Source organism: Calliphora vicina, chromosome 2, assembly GCF_958450345.1.
Source record: "Calliphora vicina chromosome 2, idCalVici1.1, whole genome shotgun sequence".
Lineage (NCBI taxonomy): Eukaryota > Metazoa > Arthropoda > Insecta > Diptera > Calliphoridae > Calliphora > Calliphora vicina.
In genome coordinates this window covers 73,669,302-73,693,754 of record NC_088781.1, presented here as the reverse complement: position 1 = coordinate 73,693,754, position 24,453 = coordinate 73,669,302, and the positions used below count along the sequence as shown (strand labels likewise).

At 29.2% G+C, this 24,453-nt stretch overlaps 1 protein-coding gene across 1 annotated transcript in view; it reads right to left on the bottom strand.

The window, feature by feature from the left end:
• The window catches only part of Sps2 (Selenophosphate synthetase 2), a 58,127-nt gene that overhangs the window by 8,335 nt on the left and 25,339 nt on the right, over nt 1-24,453 (bottom strand). The gene's annotated exons all lie outside the window — the stretch shown is intronic.

Genomic DNA, 24,453 nt, shown 5'->3' with positions numbered 1-24,453 from the left:
CTTATGTGTTTTCCTTTAACACCCTTTTTGTCGCTTAGTGGGATGCGAGTGGGATATCTATAAAAAAAATGTTTTGTAACTCAAGACATACAATTTTTTACTTTTTTTTGAAAAATCAAAAACCTTTTTGAATTTTTTTTCCAAAATGGACTCTTTTTTATTATTTTTTTTTCTCAAAAGAAAGCTTAGGTCTTTTCCTTTAAAACCTTTTTGGTCGCTTAGTGGGATGCGAGTGGGATATCTATCAAAATAAATGTTTTGTAACTCAAGACAAAGGTTTTTAAATTGATTTTTTTCATATTTGTGTGTAAGTGTTTCTAAAACCTTAAAAATAAAAACCACAACAACTGACCGATAATAGCCACTGGAGGGGTGCAATATGAGGCCGACCGCTATTAATTTTCCACCCCCAAAATTTGTCTGAGTTTTGTATCTTGCGGCTTTTTTAGTCAATCCTAGAGGTAGTTTTCAGCGCACGTGATTTTCATTGTTAAAATATCAGGTGCCCCAGAAACAAATTTTTGGAATCAAGTGGAAATATTTTATGGCCCTTCTCCGAAGTACCAGTTTATTTATTATTTTATGACATTTGACTTTAAGAAGTGGGTGGAGAGGTAGAAGTTGACAGGTAGGTTATTTATATGGTGGTTTATTTTTATTATTATTTGTAACATTTGGTTAAACTAGGTACTTTAGTATGTAAGCCCTTCTTGACCCTAATAAAAGATTTTAGACTCATTCATTAAAACGTACTACCTATATGATCTTAAAAAAACTATTTATTGTCATTCTGAAGACATACGGAAATCAGTTTTTTAGAAACAGCGTTAAAGTTAAGACGTGTGTTATTTACATAAATACTTACAAAATACAAAATGTCTACGACTTCTAAAAAGGCTAAGGTTGAAAATGAAATTTATTCGTCTTTTTGTTTTAATCCCTTTAACAAAATGAAGCACAGATCATCAGATATGTGAAATATTTCCGACGGCTTATTAAAAAAATTCCCTACGCTGTCAAAACGATTGAAAATTTGTGGATCATGCAGGAAAGAGCTCGGAAAGTTGAACGAATTACCGAATTTGAATAGTAATGAGCCTTGCGTTGAAGTTATTCCAGATGAAGACAAAAGTAATTCCGAGAATGAAGACAGAACTGTTGATGATGATGGTTATTCTAACTTTTCAAATTCAACGAATGAGTGTCGAAACCAATACCATAAGGATGCAGTAGAAGTTCTTGAACAAATAAAAGAGAAATACAAAACGTCACAGAGTGAAGCTGAAAGAATTCAACTTCTCACGCTTGCTCCAAGAACATGGAGTTCTGCAAAAACAATGACTGAGTTTGGAACGTCTCAACGAAAAGCAAGAATTGCTAAACAATTGGTTGCTGAGCATGGGATTCTCACACTCCCAAACAAAAAGAAGGGAAAAACTTTGGAGTGCGATACTAAATCTCTAATAACTCAGTTTTATCAGCGAGATGATAAGAGTCGCCTGATGCCAGGTATGAAAGACTGGATGTCTGTACGAATCGATGGCAAGAAAGTTCAAATGCAGAAGAGAATGGTTCTCTGTAACCTGAATGAATTATTCGCAACATTTCAATCTGAATACGAGGATGTCAAAATTGGATTCACAAAATTTACACAACTGAGGCCAAAACATTGCGTTTTGGCAGGAAGCAGCGGAACTCACACAGTATGTGTTTGTATTTACCATGAAAATGTTAAATTGATGTTGAAGGAAATCAACTTAAATTACTTAAAAGATGATTCATCAGAAGATTTACACCATTACCGCGATTGCCTTAAATTGACTATGTGCCCTAATGCTACAACTTCTTGCCACTTAGGTGAATGTTCGAATTGCCCGGAAACCACATCCATCAAAGAAAATTTAATCAACTCTTTTGATCGAGAATGTATTGAGGAGTTAAAATTTGAATCTTGGCTTCAGACTGAAAGATGCACACTGAAAACCATAATTTTAAATGTGGATGATTTTGTGGAAGAACTGTGTAGAGGATTGCTAAATTTGAGAACCCATGATTTTTTGGTCAAAGAGCAGTGGTCATTCTTCAAGGACTTGAAAAAACATTTGAAGTCTGGTGAATTCATTATTTCATTTGATTTCGCAGAGAACTATAAATATGTTCTTCAGGATTCCATACAAGCATTCCACTTCAATAACGACCAAGCAACTATATTCACAGTAGTTATTTACTACATGAAAGAAGAAAACATGGAACACAAAAGTATGGCAATCATATCCGACGATTTAAAACATGACACCGTTGCAGTTTATGAGTACCAGAAGATAATACTAAATTATCTAAAATCAAAATTTACAGTAGAAAAGGTATACTACGTTTCGGACGGAGCTCGTCAACATTTTAAAAACAAAAGTAGCTTCGCAAATCTTACAGCTCATGAAAAAGATTTTGGAATGCCAGCTGAGTGGCATTTTCATCCTACTGCTCATGGTAAAGGAGCATGTGATGGTATTGGAGCAAACCTCAAAAGAAATGCAGCGAAGTATAGCCTCCAGTGCTCTCATCAAGATCGCATCTTAGATGCGACTGCTTTATTCCATTGGGCAAAGAATTATTGTAAAGAAACTAAAATAGTTTTTAGTAGCAAAGAGGATCATGAGGAAACATTGAAAACACTAAAGAGCAGATTCGATGCTGCGGTAACAATCGATGGCACTGCTCAATACCATGCTTTCATACCGCTTGTCGATGGAAGACTCAAATTAAAAAAGTTTTCTGCATCTACTCAATGCGATTTCTTTCCAAAGCCAAAAAAGAAGCCAGCAGCGAAATCATTAGCTGAATCTAATAACGCCAAGAAAGGATTGACAAAAAAAGCAGCTAATAAAGGTGACAAATAAGGAGGATAAAAGTATGGATATTTGAAAATTTAAAAACTTCATAAATTAAGTGTAAAAATAGTTATTATATAAATTGATCTATTGTGATTAAGATTAAATTTTACTAAATTATTCATCTTTTTATTATTATTATTATTATTATTATTATTATTATTATTATTATTATTATTATTATTATTATTATTATTATTATTATTATTATTATTATTATTATTATTATTATTATTATTATTATTATTATTATTATTATTATTATTATTATTATTATTATTATTATTATTATTATTATTATTATTATTATTATTATTATTATTATTATTATTATTATTATTATTATTATTATTATTATTATTATTATTATTATTATTATTATTATTATTATTATTATTATTATTATTATTATTATTATTATTATTATTATTATTATTATTATTATTATTATTATTATTATTATTATTATTATTATTATTATTATTATTATTATTATTATTATTATTATTATTATTATTATTATTATTATTATTATTATTATTATTATTATTATTATTATTATTATTATTATTATTATTATTATTATTATTATTATTATTATTATTATTATTATTATTATTATTATTATTATTATTATTATTATTATTATTATTATTATTATTATTATTATTATTATTATTATTATTATTATTATTATTATTATTATTATTATTATTATTATTATTATTATTATTATTATTATTATTATTATTATTATTATTATTATTATTATTATTATTATTATTATTATTATTATTATTATTATTATTATTATTATTATTATTATTATTATTATTATTATTATTATTATTATTATTATTATTATTATTATTATTATTATTATTATTATTATTATTATTATTATTATTATTATTATTATTATTATTATTATTATTATTATTATTATTATTATTATTATTATTATTATTATTATTATTATTATTATTATTATTATTATTATTATTATTATTATTATTATTATTATTATTATTATTATTATTATTATTATTATTATTATTATTATTATTATTATTATTATTATTATTATTATTATTATTATTATTATTATTATTATTATTATTATTATTATTATTATTATTATTATTATTATTATTATTATTATTATTATTATTATTATTATTATTATTATTATTATTATTATTATTATTATTATTATTATTATTATTATTATTATTATTATTATTATTATTATTATTATTATTATTATTATTATTATTATTATTATTATTATTATTATTATTATTATTATTATTATTATTATTATTATTATTATTATTATTATTATTATTATTATTATTATTATTATTATTATTATTATTATTATTATTATTATTATTATTATTATTATTATTATTATTATTATTATTATTATTATTATTATTATTATTATTATTATTATTATTATTATTATTATTATTATTATTATTATTATTATTATTATTATTATTATTATTATTATTATTATTATTATTATTATTATTATTATTATTATTATTATTATTATTATTATTATTATTATTATTATTATTATTATTATTATTATTATTATTATTATTATTATTATTATTATTATTATTATTATTATTATTATTATTATTATTATTATTATTATTATTATTATTATTATTATTATTATTATTATTATTATTATTATTATTATTATTATTATTATTATTATTATTATTATTATTATTATTATTATTATTATTATTATTATTATTATTATTATTATTATTATTATTATTATTATTATTATTATTATTATTATTATTATTATTATTATTATTATTATTATTATTATTATTATTATTATTATTATTATTATTATTATTATTATTATTATTATTATTATTATTATTATTATTATTATTATTATTATTATTATTATTATTATTATTATTATTATTATTATTATTATTATTATTATTATTATTATTATTATTATTATTATTATTATTATTATTATTATTATTATTATTATTATTATTATTATTATTATTATTATTATTATTATTATTATTATTATTATTATTATTATTATTATTATTATTATTATTATTATTATTATTATTATTATTATTATTATTATTATTATTATTATTATTATTATTATTATTATTATTATTATTATTATTATTATTATTATTATTATTATTATTATTATTATTATTATTATTATTATTATTATTATTATTATTATTATTATTATTATATATTAAATTAATTATTATTACAAATAAATAACAAAATTAAATTATTCAACATTTCCATAGAAAAAAAGTGATTTTTATTCCTGAGGTTAACATATTATGGGTATTACAGTATCGAGGCTATGAAATTAATAGCGGTCGGCCTCATATTGCACCCCTCCAGTGGCTATTATCGGTCAGTTGTTGTGGTTTTTATTTTTAAGGTTTTAGAAACACTTACACACAAATATGAAAAAAATCAATTTAAAAACTTTTGTCTTGAGTTACAAAACATTTATTTTGATAGATATCCCACTCGCATCCCACTAAGCGACCAAAAAGGTTTTAAAGGAAAAGACCTAAGCTTTCTTTTGAGAAAAAAAATTAATAAAAAAAGAGTCCATTTTGGAAAAAAAAAAAGTCAAAAAGGTTTTTGATTTTTCAAAAAAAAGTAAAAAATTGTATGTCTTGAGTTACAAAACATTTTTTTTATAGATATCCCACTCGCATCCCACTAAGCGACAAAAAGGGTGTTAAAGGAAAACACATAAGCTTTCTTCTGAGCAAAAAAAATTAAAAAATGGGTCCATTTTTTTAAAAAAAGTCAACAAAGTTTTTGATTTTGCAAAAAAATTCAAAAATTTTAAATCTTGAGTTACAAAATATTTTTTTGATAGATATCCCACTCGCATCCCACTAAGCAACCATATAGGTCGCTTAGGAAAAGACCTAAGCTTTCTTAAAAAAAATAAAAAAAAAAATAAAAAGGGCCCATTTTGAAAAAAAAAGTCAAAAATTTTTGATTTAAAAAAAAAATACAAAAATATTTTATTAAATTTTTTTAATTTTTTTTTCGAAAGATTGCATAAATAGCTATCTAAACTATTTGGGACACATTTTGCTAAGAACAATAGGTAATAAGTTATATGGATAAAAAAAAAAAACACCTGTTTGGCCAAAATGTCAAATTTTGACCTCCTATAACTCAGAGAGACCGATCTTGTTGAAAAATGGTGTCCGAATTACTATCCAATAGAACTAACATTGGTGCAAATTTCATCGCGATCGGAAGACATCGATTTCAAAAGTTGGTTCACTTGACGTGAAATGCCCCATATACATTTTTGAAAAATAGACAAAATCCTCTATTCATTGATATATAACATGTCTACCTTATATTTTTTACGTGTCAAATAAATTAGGGAAAACTAAACAACTCGCTGAGAATTTACCTAGCACTGTTATTTACATTCATAAAAATGTTGTTATGCTTTTTTATGAATTTCTATGTTAGGTAAATTCTCAGCGAGTAAAAAACATAAGGTAGACTATAACATGTCTACCTTATGTTTTTTATCAATGGATAGAGGATTTTGTCTACTTTTCAAAAAATTATATATATTTTGACAATTAAAAAATTCATGGAATACTTTTTTGAAAAATATGACAAAAAATGCTTTTTATTGAATTTTGCATAGATACAAATTTTTCAAATTGAAATAAAATTTTTATTTATGAATATTTTTTACCCGAGATGTCCTACTTTGGGAACCACTGGTCCCGCTCCTGGTGGGCTCATGAGGTCCAAATTCAAAACTTAAACTCGACTACACTTCCTCTTTGCGTATGTGAAATTTCATTCAAATCGGCGTAAGGGTTTAGAAGTTACAGATTTATTTCCCTCTTTTTTGATTCTCATAACACTGTGCAACGTACACTGAAATTTTGGTTGAAATCGGTCGACCCGTTTTCGCAGTTAGTGGTGACATACAAATGTACACTTCTTTTTATATATAAGATATAGATTTAATCTCAATAAAGTAAGATAAAAACAGTATTTCAATTTTTAAACATTCGATAAGTATGCCATTTTCAAAAAAAAAAAAACTAAAATCGTTAAATCGCTAATTTCAAAGAAACAAAAATTTAATAATTGAATGATTTCTGATCAACAAACTAGCATTGTATTAAGTGTTGTTCGCGTACTTCACAGTAAAAAATATCCAACAACTTTATTTCAGAGAGTAAAAATAAATTACTCTCAATCTGAAAAATAACCAAAAAAAAGTACCCGAACAATTTGTAAAAAGTTGAATTTTATTATAAATCAATTTAAAACGATTGTTTTGTGTTATATTACTTCTTTTCTTTGCAAAACTTGTAAATTGTATTAATTTTCTTAATTATTTTCTTAATTATTACCGACAAAAGTCTACGTACGACCATTATTTTCGTAACTCGCGGACTGCTAAACCATAATAAGTAAAAGTAATCATGCAGTTTTATTTCAAATGCATTTTTATTAATATAACAAAAAAATATCGCTAAATTTATAATTAATTTAAACTGTTATTCACAAAAAATTAAAAAAATATGTTGACAAAAGTCTACATACGATCTGTACACTAAATAAATATTTTTCAGCGAATACAAATTTTCATAAAATTCAATATTTCGTTGGGCCACCACGGGCATATACAAGCGTCTGGGCATCGAAGTAACTAAATTTTCCAGTTCTGCGGACGTTATATTTTGCCATTCTTCTGGAAGCTTCTCTTTTAACATTGGTTCACAAGTAATAATAACATTTAAGTCCGAGCTTTGAGGTGGTGTGCACAATTGTCGTGGGGCATGGTAGAGTAGCCAATCTATGACAGTTTGAGACGTATGTTTCGGATCGTTATCTTGCTGAAATATCCAACTTTAACCAAGAGTTAAAATATCAACTGGTGCTCTCAAATTTTGTTCCAAAATGGATTTGTACTGATAACGATCCATATTACCCTCCATAATCACTAACTTTCCCACTCCAGAAGAAGCGATAATACCCCAAACCATCACACTGCCACCACCATGCTTAACTGTAGCAAGTAAGTTTTTCGGATCCATTGCTGTATGTATTTGTTTTGCGCCATACTTTATCTGTCTCCAACACTTCCAAATATGTTACACTTCAACTCATCAGTGAACAAAACTCGCTTCCAGAATTCCATGTCCTTTTCAAAGCGCTTTTGCTAATTTACTAATTTTCGAGAATTTCTGCTTTAATTACCATTATTATTTAAGGTTCTTTGAATTGTTCGTGAGTAAACAATATCTTCTGATCTTGTTGCGAGTTTTTTGTTCAATTTTGTGGTATTTACTTTTGAGTTTTTGTTGACTTCTTTTAAAATGAAGATTACATCTCTACGATGTAGTTTCTTTGGGCGACCATTTCGCAGCTTGTTTTTAACTCTACCAGTGTTTTCAAAGTTGTCGTACGTAGACTTATGTCGACCACTGTATTTTTATGTTGTTTTACAAGTTTTTAAAAGTAAACGAACGGAATCCCGTAACTTCCAGTGATAATTTGTACAATTTATTACAAATTATCAAGTACACGAACACAACTATTGTAACTAAAACTATTGTTCAATTCACAAGGTCTCCTATCATGTTATATTGTCATAGTGTCCTAATATTTCACAATGGTTTTAAAAAGTTTGTTATTGCCTTTCAATAAAAAAAAGTCCTAAAATAATACTACTCTGTATGCTATGTTTATTTTGTTATCGTAATATTAGGACATTATGATAATATGACATGAAAGGAGGGAGACCTTGAGAATTGACCATATATATTTGCAAAGAATAATAACAAGAAGTGAAACGCTGTCAAAAAACCTAAGTCGGTTGTCAAAAAAAAACCTAACTATAAGAATGTATTGGTATCATTTTATTTATATTGTTACGTTTTAACCTTTTCAAAACGTTAGTTTACTTCCTTTAAATAAACCGTATACTTTTGATTGCAAATAAAAGCCGTTTAGTAGTTTGAAAATGGTAACAACTCTGTCGAGGCCCAGGACGAGCCCAGCGATGACGACTTACTTGACATCGATATGGAGCCTCTCCTATAAATAATGTGACCCTCGCTCGCTATGCCTCTGGTTCTTTTGCACTATTGTGAATGGCGCTTAGGAAGATTGACAGTTGACAATTTAAGTCCTGTCAATCAGCTTAAGCGCCATTACAGTTTTGTAAAAACCACCGGCAGCATCAGCAGCAACAAACCAACCCCTATTTGCAAAATAAACTTTTATAACGTTTGAGAACATAAATCTTTTATTTTTCCTACTTACGTTAAACCAATACACCAAGTAAGTGCATCCTGCATTTTTTGTATTCCCAAAGTTATTTATATATGTACATACATACACACGTATAAATAACTTTGGTTTCTATTTCTTTCAACCCCGTTGAAAGACAACAGCAAAAACAAAACCCAACAAATTTCAAAGCATAAAGCTAGAAATTTGTTTATGGTCCTTCGAACCGGATATGAACCAGTGACCTATGGATTTACAGTCATGATGTGTTATCAGGGACTGAGACTCTACTGCTGTTTCCAAAGTATGTCCCCCTGATAACACATCATCTACATATGTCTCATTTCTCAATATTCTTGACGATAAAGGATTATTAGTTTCCGTGTCATCTGCTAACTGTAGAAGTGTTCGAATTGCTAAGAAAGGTGCACAATTTATACCAAAAGTTACCGTAGCTAATTCATAATCTTCTATGTTGCCTGTATTGGTATTGCGGAACAATATTCTCTGATAGGGTTTATCCGAATCATTAATCATTATTTGACGATACATTTTTTCAATATCACCATTGAAAACAAACTTATACTTCCGCCAATTCAAAATTATAGTCATAAGATCTGACTGAAGAGTTGGCCCACTATATAAAATATCATTTAATGAATATGAACTTTGTGTTTTACGTGATCCATTAAAAACTACTCGGACTTTCGTTGAAGCACTCTCAGGTCGGAAAACTGCATGATGAGGCAAATAATACGAGAAATATTTACCATTTTCATTTATTTCGGCAGAATTACATTTTTGCATATGACCCAAATCAATATATTCCCTCAAAATGTCATTATAAATATTAAGGTAGGATTTTTTTTCCAAATTCATTTCCATATGAATATATTGCTTCCTTGCTTGATAGCGAGATGAAGCCAAAAATATTGATTTAGGAAACTCTTGCCTGAATGGTAATTTTACCACATATCGCCCATCTTCTCGTCGAAAAGTGGTTTTCTCAAAAAGTTTCTCACAAATTTTGTCTTCTTCGGATAAGACAGAATTATTGGAAATCTCTTCTGTTTCCCAAAATTTCCTAAGCTGAATACCTATATCGATTTCCTCTTTTGCCTTTTTTTTTTTTTTTTTTTTTTTTTTTTTTTTTTTTTCTCCTTGGTTTTCCCCTTTTTTTGTGTATTTTCAGATAAAAATGGACCCCATTAGACGCGCGGAAATCTGCTTGATTTGCTTTCAAGCCCATCAACTAGGTTCTTGCAGAATCTTTAAAGGGTTTTCGGTCCGTCAACGTGCGTACAGTGTGAGAGTTCACAGGTACTGTTCCAACTGCCTATCACAAGGCCACCACGTAAGGGACTGTAATTCAACTACCGCATGTGGTCGATGTGGACAGAAACATCACACTCTACTCCACAAGGAACGACGTGTGGAGTCTGATGTAGTTCCCCCAACTCAGAGGCGCTCTGTCCAAGATCGGCTACAGATCCATAATCGTGTAACTTCACCTCAACCACTGCAGAGGTTGCAACGCACTGCGCGTCGAGTAGCTGACGATGAAGTCCACCAGCGCACCCGTGACAACAGTCGAGAGTCGGAGGCCCTTCAAGTTCTAACCTCACGGCAAAGGCGCTCACGAAGGAGGCCTAATATGTTGCAGCGACAATTGGAACAGCAAGCCGTCGGACAGGCCACAACCCACCAGCTGCTTCGTCAAATGGTCGCCACAATGAACCGCCTAAGCGAAGCCATTTTAGTTGCACCCGTGCAAGGGGGCCGGCATGTCGAGGCCCAGGACGAGCCCAGCGATGACGACTTACTTGACATCGATATGGAGCCTCTCCTATAAATAATGTGACCCTCGCTCGCTATGCCTCTGGTTCTTTTGCACTATTGTGAATGGCGCTTAGGAAGATGGCGCTTAGGAAGATTGACAGTTGACAATTTAAGTCCTGTCAATCAGCTTAAGCGCCATTACAGTTTTGTAAAAACCACCGGCAGCATCAGCAGCAACAAACCAACCCCTATTTGCAAAATAAACTTTTATAACGTTTGAGAACATAAATCTTTTATTTTTCCTACTTACGTTAAACCAATACACCAAGTAAGTGCATCCTGCATTTTTTGTATTCCCAAAGTTATTTATATATGTACATACATACACACGTATAAATAACTTTGGTTTCTATTTCTTTCAACCCCGTTGAAAGACAACAGCAAAAACAAAACCCAACAAATTTCAAAGCATAAAGCTAGAAATTTGTTTAAACTCTTTATTTATTCAAATGTACAACAACAACAGAATTAAATAGTCACTCAATGTTTTTTATACACGTTTGTAAATTCGCAGAAATACAGACACAATTTATAATGTACACGAATTTACTTGAAAAACACTACACACTTTAAGGCACTCAGTTGATGTTTATTCGAAAAGCGTCTCTGATAAACTGACTAACGACTGCAACCTCTGCCACTATTTATAACACTGCCATCTGCACTCTAGATTGGTCTTTAAATGTCAAAGTTCGAATATTCTAGATCATACGCCATCTGTGGTGTACTTTCTACAATGTTCTTTAACTGAACATTCGAATTCAAACAGCGTTGCCAACTTACGATCAATGGTCAACTGAAAGCTTTTATTTAATAATGCCCACAGATATGTTACAGTTTGCTATTACAGACCTGTTATTGAAAGCATTATGCTACTTTTAAATCAGCCCTTAAAATCGTTATATTTGAATTCAAGTACAATTTCGTAACAATATGTATTGGTTTTGAAACCACACTCCTCAAACACACAGGGCTGTAAAAAAGCGACCTTAAAAATTATAATAAATTTTATTACAATTAAATTTAAAAATTCAAACAATTCTCAAATTATTTGAATTATATTTGATCTGGAAAGGTTTTATAAATAGATTTTTCCGCTTTTTATTCAATCATTTCTGCAAAAATTAAGTTTATTTGAATTTTTTATTAATTTCCAATACGAAATTTTACAAATGTGTTTTTTTAGTTTTTATTTCAACCCCCAAAAAATTAATGTCAAAAAAATTAAAAAAAATTGTTTTTTCGTTTGTACAAAATATACACGTTTGGGGTTTTAAATGCTAAGCTGACATTGCTTTACATAATTTTCAATAACAAACAAACTTTTAATATTTAATGCATTATTGTAACAGATCTAATCCATATAAATATATAAATGGTTTTGTAAGTTTATTTGTTTGTTGATTTGTTTTTTTTTATATAAGACTATAAGACTGAACCGATTTTATTGAAATTTCGAACATAGCTATTTTATTAAGGGATAAAAAGGGGGAAAACGAAAAAAACGGGAATAATAGGTTTTAAAACATTAAGGCAAGGCGTATTAACAAGGTGAGTGCATAAAATCAGCTGTTTCTTAATTCGCTGTGGTTTTATGTACACTATATGTCAAGGCGTATTTAACAAGGTGACAGCAGTGGCGAATTGAAATAAATACAGGCGAATTCACTTATTTTTTATATATAGAGTTTGACATACGGACGTACGGGCGAATATTTTTTATATATGTAGTTTGACATTTGTGCGTGCTATTTCTATAATCAGCTATGCTGCCGATGGTACCTTATTAAATGCACCTTGCTATATGTCAAACTTTGTTTATGTTTACATTTGTTATTGTAAATAACATTGTAATATTTTAATTCGCCTTGATTTTGACATTTACCGTACATTTTAACAAAAACAAATTACCTGTTGTTTTTGCATTGTTGTATTTGTTGCCGGGACGCACTCACCTTGTTAATACGCCTTGCATTAAGGAAAACATTTTTAATTTAGCTCACTATAGTCACAAAAATATGTACATATTTAGAAAGTACCTATTCAAAAGTCTACCTTCAGGGGGGTGAAAACGGCTAAAATTAGGAATTTTGTGTTTATCCATATTTATGTCTGTTTATTTGTTTGTTTGTACCTTATAGGAGGCTAAACCACTGGTCCGATTTTCTTGAAATGTTTACCGTATATAGCTAAGTGTTCTGTTCCAAATTTCGTGCGAAATGCTGTCAAACTACATATAAAATATTTCGAATGAAAAATTTGCGAAATAATTTCGCAAAAGCTGTACTCTGTCCTTTTTGTGAAATACATCTGGCAACTATATTTTTCCACACGAAATAACATAAGCAAATTTATAAACAATTATCTTTAAAATTCCCTTTTTTCCAGACAAAATGTAAAAAGAATATTGTTACGTTTTAACCTTTTCAAAACGCTGGTTTATTTCCTTTAAATAAACCGGATACTTTTGATTGCAAATAAAAGCCGTTTAGTAGTTTGAAAATGGTAACAACTCTTTATTTATTCAAATGTACAACAACAACAGAATTAAATAGTCACTCAATGTTTTTTATACACGTTTGCAAATTCGCAGAAATACATACACAATTTATAATGTACACGAATTTACTTGAAAAACACAACACACTTTAAGGCACTAGTTGATGTTTATTCGAAAATCGTCTCTGATAAACTCACTAACGACTGCAACCTCTGCCACTATTTATAACACTGCATTACCATCTAGAAAGCTCTATTTCTACAATGTTCCTTAACTGAATATTCGAATTCAAACAGCGTTGCCAACTTACGATCAATGGTCAACTGAAAGCCTTCACTTAATAATGCCCACAGATATGTAACAGTTTGCTATTACAGCACTGTTATTTGAATCATCTACTTTTAAATCAGCCCTTAAAATCGTTATATTTGAATTCAAGTACAATTTCGTAACAATACCTTAAAGTAGGTTTAAAGTAGTGTTGAACCTACAATAAATATTTAAAATTTATGAATGCTTTATAACAGACTATTAAACGTTTATGAATACTGTTTTTTGATTTTTTTAAATTTCGGTTTAACTGAGCATCATTGGTGAGTTAAACCTAAGTATAAAATTCTAAAGAACAAACATGAAAAATTTTGAGGAATGCACATGTGATTTGACTGAGAAGTATGGCAATGCTTACAAAATGAATTCGTTATAGTGCATTTACACTTGTAATTTTCAAACTAGTTTATGATCATAAGCTACATTCATAAACTATACCGTTTCATAGCATTTTATTGGTTTATTTTTGACAAGTCATAAAACAGCTGACTTCAATATAAAAAATGTAATAACGTTTAATGGACATTGTTACGTAAAAACGTTGCTGCAGGTACATATATATGTTCATATAAACATACCTTTCATATAAAAACACTTTTTAATAAATTTTTTAAACTTTTTCTTACAGTTTGGCTTTATTTTTAAAGAAAACGGTTTTTTTATTTTTGAGAAAATGTCAAATGTGACCAGCGTTGCCAGAAAAATTTTGAAAAACAGAGTTGCATTAGCAAAAATTGGTTGTTTGTAACTAGCAAGGCGAATTTATACAAGGTGGATTCAGTCAAACAGCTGATAATTTTTTTTTTTCGCTTTTTGGTTCTAACAACTGTCAAAGCTTGTTTTTATATTTAAATATCTACATATTCTAAGCTTATTGAAAAAATATTTATTGTTTACATAAATAAGTAAAGCCCGCACTATTCAATTATCTACACTATATTAAGTTTAAATACGTATTTGTTAAATTTTTCATTTTGTTTTTTTGACATTTGTTAAGACCAATCGTTGTTTTTGTAGAACTGACACCACCTTGTATGAATTCGCCTTGGTAACTAGTTTATCTCAATAGCTAGTTACAAACCTGTTTTTAATTTGTATGGATAAATAAGTTTCTCAAACTTGTTTAAAAAAATTTTACACTATACCGCTAATGATTTCAAGGTCAGTAATTGTGGGAAATACAAATCGATTGACACAGTAATGTACGAAGAACAAGCCTCAATTATGCTACTGAAACATTGAAGGTTGGATCACAGATAATGTTTCTCTGCAACATAAACGCGCCAAAATTATGCAACGAAACACGATTGACCATCAAAAAATGTTCACCAAATTTAATCGGTGGCAGATTAAAATGCGAAGACGTAATGATTTCACGCATACCAAAGATTTCCAACGACAAGGCATAAGGCCAATCGTTGACTATTGCTGGCTTACATTTGTAAAATTCATGTTTTGTATGTGGTTTGCTCCCGAGTAAATAAAAAAAATAAACGTATATCCCCTGTCCTTAAGATGAATTCATAAATATAATATCCCATTTGCATTAAATACATCCGTTTCTTTTTTTTAAGGGCATATCATGCCACTGTACTTATAGATATCTGCTACAACTTTGTCAAATGACCACCTCAGTGTTTCGGGTGCGATGTCAGGTCGGGGCAGTCCGTGCTTTTTTTTTGTCCGACACTGTATATTCAAATCGGGATAAAACAGAATTATTGTAAGGGCCAGCAACGCGGACCGGGTTCAGCTAGTTTGTTATAAAAATGCCAACCGGGTAAGTATCACAATAATTTTTTTTAATAAATACTGCTAGATATTCAGGCTAACAATGTGAGCAAGTATTTTTAGAAAATTATTTTTTTTCTGCCCAGTGTCACCTATAGGTGACCCCGCTATAAAATCGCAACTAGCTATTTTTTTTTTATTTTAATCTTATTTATAGTGTAAACTAGACGTATATTTACTATTTTTAATAAAAACAAATTGTTTCTGCCTTTGGCGAGGGTATGGTAATTGCCGTGTTAAAAGTTAAAAAAAACTTATCATACTGCCTGTTTTTACTTTTTCATACATTTTGCGATATGAAACATTATCAAAGTTTACACGGTTGCGTAAAGAATCGCTCGACTTTTTAAGGTTAGGTTTTCCATGCAGCCACGAAATGAGGAAGAAAGAAGAGCAGCTCACATGGGTCCAGCAATGGTCCTTTTGTGTCCTTTTTTTAAGGTTGCATACATACATTTTGGAATTCACCCGTACATGCAGTACTACGTGAAGTTTGGCAAAAACAATTTAAATTAAATATTTTCTTCTTAATAAGAAATGGAAATAAATGAGGTAAGTTTATAATAATAAATAATAATAATTTATTAAATTTATAGAAATATATTCTTAAATCTGGTATTAAATCTGCATTCTTTTTAATTTGCATATACTTGCAGTACCACATGAAGAGAACATGAATTTTAAGGTACTTTTTTTTCTTGTTCACATTTCATGTGTTTTTTTTTTCGGTACTCTATTAACTTCGTCTACTTGTTCGTATTTAATAAGCAAACATTCTCTTCACTTCCCTACTTGTGCTCTGATTATGGGTACAAATAAATACTACATTTGACGACGTGTTTCACACATGAAGAAAAAAACTTACTCGCTGCAGATGTCTAATAATTACGTAATACCGGCGAATATTTTTTATATATGTAGTTTGACATTATCGCTTGCTATTTCTATAAACAGCTGTGCTCCCTATTAAATGCACCTTTATGCACAATCATTGGTTAAATGACGGCAAAATTTGTTTTAGGTTTAATATAACAGCGTGTTAAGCTGGGTTTAACTGACAAGTATGAAACAAGCTCTAAGAAATTATATATCACTGATTTGCTGCAACAACGCCATAACTCAAAGTCCGGGTGTTTTGAGCTGAGTAATACAAAATATGCGCCGTTCTTTAGTCTTTCATATAATTTTATCAGTTTTAAAAAAAGTCAATTATTTTTTGTTGTAAACGTCAAAATGAAAATTCATGTTTTCTCGTATATTTGACAATAAAAAATTTGGGTACTACTACTACTATTTAAATCAGGTTTTATTTCAGAAATCGCATGATTTGTTGAAAATTTATTTAAGAAATAGTAAAATGTCATAAAACATTCATAAAACATTCAACGCTTAATCCGATTTGAATGAAATTACACATGCGCAAAGAGGAAGTGTTGTCGAGTTTAAGTTTTGAATTTGGACCTCATGGGCCCACCAGGAGCGGGGCCAGGGGTCCCCAAAGTAGGACACCTCGGGTATGTTCAATTTTAAAAATGATTCTATTTCTTCGTTTGTGTTCCGATTTCAACATTTTTATCCACCCTACTCCAGTTTTTTGATGACCGAGGTTCCAAAAATTTCCCGATTTTCTCCATTTCTCTTTTATAGGTTCAACAACAAATGTATATATCAAATAAAGAAAGAATTGTTTAAAAATCATGACTGGGTCCAAAGTCACATGTATTTGAATTTAAAAAATTAAAAAAGGCGATTTTTTGCTATTTTTTTGGGAAAAAAGTACTAAAAGTATCTAAAAAATTTCTAAGAGGATGTATAATTAATATTTCAAATATTTTAAATGAAAAAGAAATTGATAATTTCTGATAACGAGGGGACCAGGTCCATTCAAAAACCGCCTATTTTTTATGTAAAATTCAATTTTAGTGCAAAAATTTTCAAATCACATAGTCGATATCAAAATATAGAAAATTTAGATGGCCCAATATGTTCTTAATTATTTTATAAAGGGTTCCGATAACCCCGCCCCTGGTATGGATATTATAGCCAAAAAACGAAAAACCCCATTTTTGGGATTTTCTGCCGGATTCCTGCTTATAAATTTCAAAATTTGTTTTTATTTTTCAATTTTCAATAAAAAAATCTATATATGAGTGTAAAATTTCATTAAAAAATATTCATAAATAAAAATTTTATTTCAATTTGAAAAATTTGTATCTATGCAAAAACTCAATAAAAAGCATTTTTTGTCATATTTTTCAAAAAAGTATTCCATGAATTTTTTAATTGTCAAAAGTTATATACATTTTTGAAAAGTAGACAAAATCCTCTATCCATTGATATATAACATGTCTACCTTGTGTATTTTACGTGTCAAATAAATTAGGGAAAACTTAACAACTCGCTGAGAATTTACCTAGCACTGTTATTTACATTCATAAAAATGTTGTTATGTGGCAACATGCTTTTTTATGAATTTCTATGTTAGGTAAATTCTCAGCGAGTTGTTTAGTTTTCCCTAATTTATTTGACACGTAAAAAACACAAGGTAGACATGTTATATATCAATGGATAGAGGATTTTGTCTACTTTTCAAAAATGTATATAACTTTTGACAATTAAAAAATTCATGGAATACTTTTTTGAAAAATATGACAAAAAATTCTTTTTATTGAATTTTGCATAGATACAAATTTTTTAAATTGAAATAAAATTTTTATTTATGAATATTTTTAATGCTATTTCACTTTTATGTAGATTTTTCTATTTAAAAGGGAAAAATAAAAACAAATTTTGAAATTTATAAGCAAGAATCCGGCCAAAAAAATATTGAAAAATCCCAAAAATGGGATTTTTTCGTTTTTTGGCTATAATATCCATACCAGGGGCGGGGTTATCGGAACCCTTTACAAACTAATTAAGATCTCATTGGGCCATCTAAAATAGGTTACTATATTTTGATATCGAGTATGCGATTTGAGAATTTTTGCCCTAAAGTTGAATTTTACATAAAAAAGAGGCATTTTTTGAATGGACCTGATCCCGTCGGTATCAAAAATTATAAATGTTTTTTTCATTTAAAATATTTGGCGTAAAGATAGCTTTTCAAAAAGTACAAATTCATTATACATCCTTTTAGAAAATTTTTAGATAACTTAAAAAGAATAAGAGTACTTTTTCCACAAAAAAATTGCGAAAAATCGCCTTTTTTAATTTTTTTATATTCAAATGCATGTAACTTTGGACTCAGTCATGATTTTTAAACACTTCTTTCTTTATTTGATATATAGATCTATTGTTAATCCTATAAAAGAAAATGGATAAAATCGGAGAATATTTGGAACCTCGGTCACCAAAAAACTGGTGTAGGGTGGGTAAAAATGTTGAAAATTAAATTTTCAAATGCGAATATCTCCTAAGCTATAAGAGATAGATACGACGAGGTTTTATGTAGTGCTCGACGAGGAGATTCTGCATGTGTAATTTTTTTTTAAATCGGAACACAAACGATGACATTGACATTGGCAACACTATGACAGAATAGAAGTGTAATTTTTGGCTAAGCAAAAATAAATTTTTAAATATTTTTATTTAATTGTCTAAAGTGCCTAATTAGTTTTATTAAATCTGATAATATAGTCGGATGTTTTTTATTTGATTATTCTTTGCAATTTTCTAATAAAATCCGCATAAAAGGAAGGCTGAGATAGTATTATTGCAATATCTGAAGCTGCTGTTTTTTTCAACGTGTTTATATCAGCTGTTATATTTTATTGTTGATGTCCTATATTAAATGGCTCCACAAAAGGAAATATACAAATGTTCGTGTGGGAAAAATGTAACTAAAACCCAAAAAAGTGTGGGTTGCTCCTTATGTGGATTATTTTTCCACATTAAATGCGTTCGTATGACCGAAGATCAATTTCTTGTTTTTGCACAAAACAAACATGTGTTTTCCTTTATATATAATGGGTGCCGTGCAACGCCAAAGAACAATACGACAGTGTCTTCGGAGACGGGAGATAATATTCAACAAAGTTTACATAATCTTACAATGGAATTGGGTCAGCAGTTTGAGGACCATAGTCGAGTTTTTGAGAGACAGGTGTATGCCAGTATAGCTGCACTAGAAACGAAGATGCTTGAATTATTTGACCAATTTCGTGTTGAGCAGAGAGACTATATTAATACCTTAAAGTTGGATATTCTTCATAATGCTGAAATGATTAAAAAAGTTGAATCTGCTGCTAATAGCCGCATTTGTAGTTTGGAAACCCGTAACAATGTCTTGCAAAGAAGGCTTAATAGGGCAGACATAACAATTAAGGGGTTACCAAAAAAGATCAAGGACCTAAGTGCCTCATTTATTAAGATTGCATCGCTTTGTGGATTAGCTATTACACAATCTGATATACAGCACTGCACATACATTAACAATGGGAAAACTGTTTTAGTAAAACTTAATTCCGTGCAGTACCGGGATAAAATTATGTTGAATTTCTCAAAGAAAAAGTTTGTTGTGCTTAAAGATGTCATTGGTGGTGATGTTGCTTCAAAAGTTTTACTAAGGGATCATTTAACACCAGCGGCAGCAGAGCTCATTTCTATCTGTGGAAAATTGCGTGATTATAAGAAGATAGTCAAATACAGGTTTATCAACACAGATATCCCTAAAGTTAACGTCATTTTGCCAAATAATTTAGAGTGTGTCTGGGACACAAAGCAATGCGCAGCGTTACTGGATGAGGTTTTGCTAGTAAATGATGTGGGTAGCGTTGTAAATAATACTTGTAGTCCGGTGGGTTCTTGTGAACAAAGTAACTCTGGTCGGCTTGATGAAAGTCTCGTATTTGAATAGTGGATAAATATCTAACTCCTGCGTCATCATTTCATCAATGATCTCAATTTTTTTTTTTTTAATATATATCATTAAAGTAGAGTAGCGCACTTAAAGTGTTATATAACTTATAAAGATGTATATGCACATACGTATATGTTAACGTGTTATATATCTTATAAAGATATATATGTATATACACATACGTATATGTTTATATTATTCTTTTTGTTTTGTTGAAAATGTTTATTTTTATCTTTTGCTTAGCTCATTCCTTTTTTTCATATATCTCTTATTATTTTCCTATATTTATATTTTTTTTTAATTAATTGTTATTTTTTTAATGGACCTAAGGATTAATCTTGGCCCTATTTGCAGTGATAATAGTCACCTTGTAACATGCATTGGGGACAGAAATGGCCTGAGTATAGGACATTTCAATTGTCAGAGCTTTAACGTAAATTATTCTTCAATTAAATTGAATGAAATAAGAAACATTTTATGTGAAGGGTTTTTAAGCATTGTAGGGATTAGTGAGACTTGGCTGAAACCTGACATTCTATCTGATGTGATTAATATACCAGGTTATGTGCTGTTGAGGAACGATAGGATTGGAAGGCGTGGTGGTGGTGTTGGGATCTTGGTAGCTAAGGGAATTAAACATAGAGTAGTTATGAAATCTTCTGATTCTTCTGTATGTGAGTTTATTTTTATTGATATCAAATTGGGTAATTCTAGAATCCTTTTTGGTGAAGTTTACCTGCCTAGTGGCAATATTTCTGAATTTGAGGAGTTGATTGGTGATTTAGTTGTCAAATATGATAATGTAATTATATCAGGTGATTTCAATAACAATCTATTCTGCACATCAAAGTCTTACTTGATGTTAAGTATGTGTAATAGATTACATCTCACTTATGCTCATAACAGCTTACCAACACACTTTGATACGAGGACGAGTAGCACATCGTTACTTGATTTCTTTCTCTTAAGTCCCAGTTTGGATGTTCGGACTTCTAATCAGATGTTGTGTCCGGGTATTTCAAATCATGCGTTCATATTTGCAACTTTCAACTTGCCTAACTTGGTGTGTGATGATATGGTTGAATATAGAAATTATAGTGCTATTGATATGATGAGAATGGATGAGGAGGCTAGTTTATCAGATTATAATCAGGTTTTTGGTAGTAATGATGTTGATGTGCAGCTTTCTGGTTTTATGTCTAATGTATTTGCTTTACATGACTTGGTACCAGTTACGAGACGTAAGAGTAGGGGGTTTAATGATAATGAGTGGTTTTATGCATCGGAAATTACTTATAATATTTCTCTTCGAGATCTTGCTTATGGAACTTTCTTGGTAGATCGTACTGAAGTGAACTGGGGTATTTTTTGTCGAGTGAGGAATAGGACTAAGACTATTATTCGCAATGCTAAGAGAAGCGCACATAAGCAACGTTTTGAGGGGTTGAATAATAGACAGATGTGGAATTTATTAAGGGAAAATGGATGTATTAAATGTAAGGATGAAGTAGATAACGTGGATCCATGCGATATCAATCGGTTTTTTATTTCGAACCAGTCTTATGAATGGCCGGTAGATTCGTTAACTGATCTAAACTTTCTTAATGAGAATTCTTTCTCTTTTCGTGGAGTTGATGAATACGAAGTTTACTCGGCGCTATGTAAGATCCGTTCAAATGCTTCGGGACACGATGGTTTACCTCTGAAATTTATCAAGATTATTTTCCCTTACATAAGTCCTTCTCTTACGCATATTGTTAACACAATATTTACTACCTCTAAATATCCTTCGATCTGGAAAATTGCACGAGTGGCACCGATTAGGAAGGAGGCAAATTCTAAATAAATTATGCTTTATATAGATCAGAACGAGTTATTACATGTCAATCAGTCTGGGTTTAGACGAAAGTATAGTACTACTGCTCTACTTGGTGGACTTACAGATTCAATACGACGGAAAATTAATGAGAGGAAAATGAGTGTATTGGTTTCGCTGGATTTGTCGAAGGCATTTGACAGGGTACTACATTCAAGGTTAATTTTAAAGTTGTGTGACATGTTCAAATTTTCCAGATGTTCATGTAAGTTGATGCAATCATATCTGTCTGGGAGGAAGCAGTACGTTGAAGTGTGTGGTACGAAGTCATATGCTTTAGAGGTTTCGAGTGGAGTACCCCAGGGTTCGGTAATTGGTCCATTGTTGTTCATGATTTATATCAATGACTTTGTTAATATTTTTGATGTTACTTCTTTTGAATCTTTTATATATGCTGATGATATTCAGATTTTGTTTGCATCGAATAACCGTGATGTTTTGGAGAATAATGTTAATTTTTACTTAGGGTTAATTTCTCGGTGGATGGAGGATAATGGTTTTAATATTAATACTGATAAGTCTAAAGCTATGTGTTTTGGATGTGATGCTGAAGATTTCCATATATCTATGAATGGAGTTGGTTTACAATTTGTGGATGAAATGAAGTGCTTGGGGGTTTATTTAGACCGAGGACTGAATTTTTCGAAACATATTGATTATGTTTGCGCACGTGTGAATGGTACCATCAGAAGATTATATTCACTTGATCTGTACCTTCCATTTCGTATTAGGAGGAATGTTGCAAATGCTCTCCTAATGTCACAATTGATGTATGCCTTGGAGATATATTCAGGCACCAACAGTACATTCTTGAGGAGAATCCAACTTACATTTAATCGTATTATCGGATTTATTTACCGATTGAGAATTAGAACTCATGTCTCTCCCTATGTTATGGATTTTATTGGGTTTACATTTGAAGATTTCATTAAATTAAGAATGCTGTTACTATTCCGTAAAACTATTATGATGAATTGTCCGAGGTATATTGTAGATAGTTTCCAATTTTCGCGATCTAGTAGAAACCCACAGATAGTGTGTCACCGTATAGCCTCTTCCATTTATGAAAGATCACTTCACGTGAGTGTGGAATCCTCTTCCCATAAAATTAAAATTTTTTTCTTTTTCGAATCAAACATTTAAGCGTAGACTGAAACAATATTTTGAACAAAGTTTGTAAATTTGCTTCTTTGCTTCTATTTTTTTTTATTATTCTCCCCTTTGCATATTACCTAATACTGTTATCGTATAATGTATATAATTATTATACTTTATATTACAATTTTTTTTTTTATTGATTATTATATTTTTTTTTTTTAAAAATTTTAGTATTTAATTTCTATTCTTACTATGTATAAATTTTTTAATTTTATGTAATTAATTTTTTCTGAGTGGAATATGAATCATATTTGGCCCTAAGGGCTTGATTCTAAATAAATGAAAATAAATAAATAAATAGGATCATTTTAAAAATTGAACATACCCGAGGTGTCCAACTTTGGGAACCCCTGGTCCCGCTCCTGGTGGGGTCATGAGGTCCAAATTCAAAACTTAAACTCTTCCTCTTAGCGCATGTGAAATTTCATTCAAATCGGCATAAGGGTTTAGAAGTTTCAGATTTATTTCCCTCTTTTTTTATTCTCATACCACTGAGCGTTGTTGCAGCAAATGAGCGATATATAGATTATTTTAACCCGTTTTTAATTTTTTAATTTTTCACTGAAAACTTCAAATTTTGTTTTCGGTACTTAATTTCTGGTCTCTGTAACAAATAATGTATAAAAAGTGTCCTAAAGCACCCGCTTTGCATTGTGCACTGCATTAATATAGTTTTCTCATCTTGATCTGTAAAGTTTTTTTGAAAAATATTTATATTTCTACATTAAAATTCAAAAATGCTTGATTTTTTCCGTTAATAAAAGTTTTATTTTTGGTATTTATTATTATTGGTCGGACTCTCGTTATTATAAAAATCGATAAAAAAAATAGCGTTACCAGAAATTTTATGGTGTACATGAAGGCATTTTCCTCATAG